The sequence below is a fragment of the Medicago sativa genome, chromosome 4 (assembly GCF_051527215.1).
Source record: "Medicago sativa cultivar Bolivia chromosome 4, Bolivia_mono, whole genome shotgun sequence".
NCBI lineage: Eukaryota > Viridiplantae > Streptophyta > Magnoliopsida > Fabales > Fabaceae > Medicago > Medicago sativa.
In genome coordinates, this window is record NC_140752.1 from 49,670,001 (window position 1) to 49,677,517 (window position 7,517).

A 7,517-nucleotide genomic window follows, 5' to 3' on the forward strand; every position below is an offset into this window, starting at 1 on the left:
GACCTGTATTTTGAGCAAAGCAAAGAAGAAATTTGGAATATTTATCTTTGAAAATACCTCCACAAGCTGACGTTGCATGGTTGGCTGAACCATCAGTATTGCATTTGATCCATTGGAAAGTGGGAGGGTTCCACAAAACTTCAATGATTTTGGGGGCCTTCGGAGGATGGATCATGACATTAAACTTCTTTAATATGATGAAATCTGTCATGGCTAAAGAAGCTACAGCTGAAGTATGATTACCTATGAAAGATGTATTTGAAATGATCAAAGAAACTGAGCTTTTCCAATGAATTTTCTGATTATTGAATCTAATTTGGTTTCTGGCAAACCAAATGCAATTTATGATATTAATCATAGCAGCAATGATGACTGTTTTACATTGAGGGTTCCAAGCTCTTTCACATATGGACCAGATATCATTAATTGATTGAAATTGAAGGTTAAGATTCAATATGGAGGCAAACCAGCACCAAATATTTATGGAGTATGGACATTCAAAGAACAAGTGGAAAGAGTTCTCAACTTGTTTATTGCATAAGGAGCACATAGAGGGAGTATTACAACCCCTAGTACTCAGGTTCTCATCAGTTGGAAGTTTATTCAACATTAGCCTCCAAACCATTAACGACTTTGAAGGGGGGGAATCTTTAGACCATATAAGCTTGGCCCAATACTTTTTTGGAAAATGCTTCTTTTTGAACTCAAATGCATCTTTCATAGTCAATGTTCCAATATTGTTGTGACACCATATCAGCTCATCTTCTATTTGTTGGACAGGGATGATGACTTGAGAGACATGCCTCCTTAAATTTGGCAATATTTGGTGCAAGTTGTCAGGAATATTCAACTGATGATTATGAATAAAGCTGCTCAGCCGTTGTGGATACTCCTGGATTTGATGTTGAGTTAAATTCAGTGCTTGCATGATTGGCTCTCCACACCAAGAGTCCGACCAAAACTGGATTTTTTCCCCATTTCCTATGAGCCAAGTAGTATTCTCCTTTATAGTGTTAAATTCCTGCTTTATACCAAACCAAATGGAGGAGAAGATGTGATGATGAATACAGTCTGTACCTCTTAGATTTCTACTTCTAATGATGATTGCCCATTGTTCCTTTGAATGCATAAGATCCCATTGAGATTGGTTGCTTCATTCAGACAAATCAACGATTTGATTCCCAGACCACCTTCATCAAGGTCAGAGCAAACCTTTTTCCAAGCCACGGTTACCATTTTCCTTTTTTGAGTATCCCCACTCCAGATAAAATTCCTAATCCATTTTTCAATCTCTTTGAGTAAGCTAATAGGCCAAGAGTAAATGGATATGGTGTGAACCAGCATACCTTGAACCACAGATTTTACCAATTGAACTCTCCCTGCAATAGATAATAAAGAAGCTTTCCAGGAAGCAAGTTTTAATTTGATTTTGTCAGCAAATGGTTGAAAATAAATTGTCTTTGGTTTCCCTTTGAAAATAGGAGCACCTAAATATGTGAAAGGTAGGGACCCAATAGAGAAACCAAGCAAATCCACAATATCATGTAATCTATTAGGAGTTATGCCACCATGAAAAATAGAAGATTTCCTTAGATTAACGATTTGGCCAGAGCAAGATGCATACCTTGTAAATAATTCCTTTAGAGCTTCTAAATTAGACATTCTGCCCTTACAATACACCATCAAATCATCCGCGTAAAAACAGTGTGAGGGGAATTGAGTATGTCTAGTAGCCTTCATCAAACTTAATTTGCCTTCATCAACTAATTTAGAAATTCCCCTACTAAGAACTTCCTCTGCTAAACAAAAAAGGATGGGAGACAATGGATCTCTTTGTCTGACACCTCTAGCACAATTGAAATAACCATTTTGAGTTCCATTTATAGAAATGGACATGGTGGATGATTGAAGAATGGTACTGATCCACTTGCAAAATATTTGATTAAATCCAAAGCATTTGAGGACATGAAGAAGAAAGTTCCAATTTAATGTATCAAATGCCTTTGAAACATCAATTTTGAGAGCCAAGTTGCCACCGTAGCTTTTCTTATCAAGCATGTTTATAGCTTCAGAAGCAAGCAAGATGCAGTCCTTAATGTTCCTGCCCCTAATGAATCCTTTTTGCTCAGTTGAAATAATTTTTGGGAGGATGCTAGCAAGTCTATCAGCAATAACTTTAGTAATAATCTTGAATTTGAAATTTGCAAGGGCAATAGGCCTGAATTGGTCAACTGTGTCAGCATTAGAACTTTTAGGGATCAAAATGATAGAGTTTGCATTATAATTTTGAAGCAACCATCCTGTTTGAAAAAATTGAATAACTGCTGCAATGACATCATATTGAACAATGTCCTAGTAAGTTTGAAAAAAACAAGCTCCAAATTAAGATCAAAGACTGCCCTCTTGATCTCTTCCTTGTTAGGTATGGAAGTGAGCAAATTATTTGTCTGTTCATCAATCAACTTTGGAATAACTTCATCAGCAAGTGAATGGTCCTGCAAAACAGTGTTTGTACCAAATAAATTACTAAAATAATCAACAAAATGGTCAGCAATTCTTTGAGGATTTGTGATAATTTCTTCCTCATTTCTGATGGAAGAAATCAGTTTTGTTTTGTTTTTTATTTTGGTGACTCTGTGAAAATATTTGGAATTTCTATCACCATCCATATGCCACCTTATTCTTGCTTTTTCTTTCCAGAAAACCTCTTGTCTATTTAGGGCTTCATCTAGGGACATTTGAGCATTTTTTTCATCATTCATGAGAGCATCAGTATGACCTATGAGGTTGATTTGATTTTGTATATCGGCTAACTTCTTCTCAGCATCATCAACATAAGCATGCACATTACCATATACTTCTATATTCCATTTCTTCAGCTTATTCTTGAGAATCTTCAGTTTTGCGTTCAAAGTATACATAGGACATCCATTTATTCTAACATTCCACGAATCCTTGATAAATTCTTTGCAGTCTTTATGTAAAGTCCACATCTTTAGGAATTTGAAACTTGAGGTAAATTGATGGGTGTCAGTGTTGAAATCCAATAAAATTGGATAGTGGTCTGATGTAGTGTTTGGTTACAAATGGCACGGTCTAACCTCCTTTTGGTGTGTCTTCTTCCTTGTCTGCCGTTTTGCCAGGTGTAAGATGCGCCTTTGGTGGGTAAATGGATCAAGTGATTAGAATCTGTGTAGTTCTGGAAATCTATCATAGGGGGTTTAGCAGGGGCAAAATATCCACAATGCTCATGAGCACCTAGAACTGTGTTAAAGTCTCCAATGAAGCACCAAGGAGCAATGTACTGATTTTGTAACCAAGATAATCTTTGCCAGAGATCTTTCCTCTTCAAGTTACTTGTAGAAGCATAAATTGCAGAGATATACATAACAACATTATTTACATTAATTGAGAAAGCAACATGCTGATCAGTTATATCTATAATAACAGGATTAAAGTCTAGAGAACAAATGCACCATAAATTTGGTAAAAGATTTTCTCTTTGATTGAGGAAGAAAATCTTGAGACCTAATCTATGTAGCCAAGATGAAGGGAATGCATCAAAGTTCATCCAAGGCTCAACAATAAACATAAATTGGGGTCTATGAACTAATATTAATCTTTTAAGGGCTAACCTAGATGGGGAGTTAGCCAGTCCCCTGATATTCCAATAGAGAAGCTTCATTTGAAAGGCTTAGGGTGACTAGCCTTTCTTCTAGTTGTGTAGCTGGATGTGGCAGTTGAAGTTTTGTTTTTCTTTGTGGTTTTACCTTTGGATCTGTTAACAACCTGAAATCCATCAGTATTAAGGACGTCATCAGCATGTGCTTTTGGTGTAGAATGTGAATGACTGAGATCCTCATCTTCACCTTCAGCCATGTTAGCCCAAGATTGTTCCAGGAAAACTTTGTTTTGTTGCTCAATCTCATACCTGTTCTCCTCATTAAAAGTTTCAAGGTTTTTTTGTGTTGCATCTACGAATTCTGACTCTTGTGATGAATTAGGGATGGCAATTGGACCCAGACCCTATGGGTATCCGCAAAAAATACCCACAATGGGTAGGGTAAAACCCCGCGTTTATGGGTTTGGGCACGGGTCCGGGTAATACCCACAAATTTGAATGGGTATGGGCACGAGTAAGGGTACTATACTACCCAGACCCGCAACCCCGCATATACTTATCTATATAATATCATAAAATAATTTATTTATTTTTGGTGTATAATTAATTAATTAATTTAGCTCTTTAAGCCTAAACCTAAACTTAAACCAAAAAACTTCTTAATACAATAACAACTCCATCATGCCGGTGTACAATTTTTTAGGGATATTTTGAATGTTTTTTATTTGACTAAATACTAAGATTCATACTATTTTATGAGTTAATTTTAAAAAATTTGGAATGTAGTTTTATTTCAATTGTGATGTTTTTATTGTCTTTTCATAGTTAAAGTGCGGGTAATGGGTGCGGGTATGGGCACTTAGGTACCCATAGGGTATGGGGAAGGGGGCTAAAGTTGTTGCCCACGAGGGTACGGGCACGGGTACGGGTATTTTTTACAAATGCGGGTATGGGGAAGGGCACTGTAGTACCCTACCCAGAGGGTACCCATTGCCATCCCTATGATGAATCATCTGAATCTACAGTTTGATCTCTTTCATCTTCAGTATTTCTTAGGGTTGCATCCAGCTCCTCATTGATCTCATTTTCAAGTTGTAAATCATTCCTCCTCATAACATTTTCAACATTGTTCTGTGCTTCTTCAAAATTCTGCAGCGTATCATATTTGTTATGCATCAGTATCTCTTCATCTGAATCTACATGTGTTATTTGTATTGAAAATTGAAGGTATTTTTGAAAAGAAAAGTCTAGCCCAAAATTGTTGAAATGGGTAGTTTTCTTTATATATAGGATAGATATAGATTATAATTGATATAGCAATGGGTAACAACAATAAATATATATATCGACTATCTCATGAACCAAACGAGTCGAACTACACATAACTCAAGTTCAACTCCTTTATTCAACAAACTTACTTTTAAACTCAAGTTGGACTTATTGGGTTCACGAACTAAATTCAACGAATTATTTACCGAACCGAATCTCGAACTATTTTCGAGCTAGTTCGGTTCATTGTCAGTCCTAACTGGAACGTAAATTTAAGTATATGTTTCAATTACCTTTGAATTAACAAGACCCCGCACATAAGGATCACCGTGCGATCAACAAGTGCAGTTAGCCAATGGAGGGATAGACCTAGATCAACTGAGATAGTATAGATTGTTGGAACAAATGTGTTTAACAATGAACCTTGAGAGTTTTGATGATAACAAGGTATTAAAAATTGTCAATTGGACTAGCTAATATTTGTTCAAGTGTACAGGACCATAGATAAAATTTGACATCTTAAATAGGTTCTGGATGAACAAAAGAAAGCTAAGAAATCAACAAAAAGGAAGCTTAAAGCATCTGAAGAGAAGTGCTCCTGAAGTCAAAAGTGCTCCTGAAGTGATGACGTCATCAGAAGCTGAAGTTCATCCATCAGAAGCAAGTTCACCAAAAGCAACCTCATCAGAAGCTGAAAATCACCAGAAGCTGCAGTTCATCAGAAGATGCAAGACTTAAAGTTTTCAAAAGTTGTTCAGTGGATTTGAACTCGTCTAAGTATTGCAAAAGACTGGAAATGTGAAGCAACGATCATTTTGAAAGGATTTGAAGGCATTGGATGCTTATCTTCAAAAAGCGTTGACAAAGTACAATTGTACGAAGTGTACAACCACTACCTCCACTACTCTGCAGTGTCCCAGCTACAAGACAAGAAAACAGTTCTGGAATACAGCTCTGCCTCCAACGATGTTCCTTCACAATAGGAATGGATTTCAAATTGATCCTTCATAGGACAACTACCATATCAGGCAAAATATCATTGGTGATTGATCAAAGCTTCAAATGACTCTTTTTGATGTGCTGCCAATTTCACAACGTCTCTTTCACATCTCTATATAAAGGAGTGAAGATTTAGAGATTGGTAACAATTTCATAAGACTCAACAACATTTTACAAGTGCCAAAACTCTGCTGAAATTGTTCTGCATTCAAAGTTCACTTAGAATTTCTGTTTTCAAGTTCATATCTTAGAAATTCTAAAGTCTTAAGAGTCTGTATCTGATTTGTATTGTGAGCACCTCTGATTGTATATCAAGTGCTCAACCTCAAACATTTTTCTTTGTAATTCTGTTTGATTTAGAAGTCTCTTGCAGTTGTGCTTGAGCAATAGAACTCTCTTGATCGTTTTCAGGAGCATAGGAAGTCTCTTGCTTGTGTGCTTGAGCAATTTGAAGTCTCTTGCTAGTTGTAGCAGTGAGCAGTTGTAATCAGATATTACATTATAGTGAACTCTCCTTGGAAGTGCAAGGGGGACAGGACTACTTCCGGTTTGTGGAAGGAACCTGTATAATTGCTTTGTGTCTTTCTTCCTTCTATCTCTGTTTTATCCGCTACATTTAGATCCTGAATACCACTTCAGAAGCAGAACTTTATTTGCTTCTGACCAGTGTTTTCAACTTAGGAGAAAACGAAGAAAAATCTAACGCAATTCAACCCCCCTTCTTGTGTTTTTCTCACCTTCATAGACCCCGCACGTAAGGATCACCGTGCAATCAGCAGGTGCAACTTGACAACCGACTAGGTTAGAACGTCCCAACGGCCTCATCACTTGTATAGTATACTTAAGATAACTAAACGCCACATGAATTGTATTTAACATCTAACAAAGTAAATAGGGGGGATTCAAAAGTCCTAACTGTTGTTTCCTTATCTGCAACCAAAAACAGATAACTTGCTCTGTTGCAAACAAATAAAAATTGCAATCTCTAACCCTTTTCTCTTTCATTTTATATTGTCAACTTAAAATAAAAAACGCGAATTGTTTCGACAAAACGACAATCCATGTGGATACGATACTCTCCTTTATCACTTTATTACTTGGTAAATGATTTGGTATACTTGCCTAATCCGACCCTATGTCTGGAATGTGTCCAAGGTGTGTCGAAGCAAAGAAAAAAAATTGAGATACATGTTTGAGTTTTCTGACACATGTTGTAAGACACCGATTCAAGGAGTGTAAAAGCAAAAACTAATAATAAATTTTTGGGACACCGAATTGAGTTGATCTGACATGTGTCATACGAGTGTCAGATACCGAACTTAATATAAATATATTAAGTTAGTTTGGTGACTAAAGTAAAGGAGTTTATAAGTGATAATAAAGTTGATGGATAGGATCTCAATCTCTAGGTAACATCAATAATTACTAACAATAATTGAGGATAATAGTAGCATCTTTCTCCAATAGTGCAAGCTGTATGTTTGAATCAATGCTTGATGATGATCTCAGGTCTTCCCGTTCACACTATGGGAAAATGTAGATGTGAAAATGCATTTTCATACAAGGACATGGAGGTGTTGGTTGGCAAGGTACCGAGTAGTTGAGTGAAAATTTATAGTGAATGGTG

At 36.4% G+C, this 7,517-nt stretch overlaps 1 pseudogene; it reads right to left on the bottom strand.

Moving 5' to 3' along the window:
* The window catches only part of LOC146929573 (uncharacterized), a 5,163-nt pseudogene extending 365 nt beyond the window's left edge, over positions 1-4,798 (bottom strand).
* Between the last annotated feature and the right edge of the window lie 2,719 nt (positions 4,799-7,517).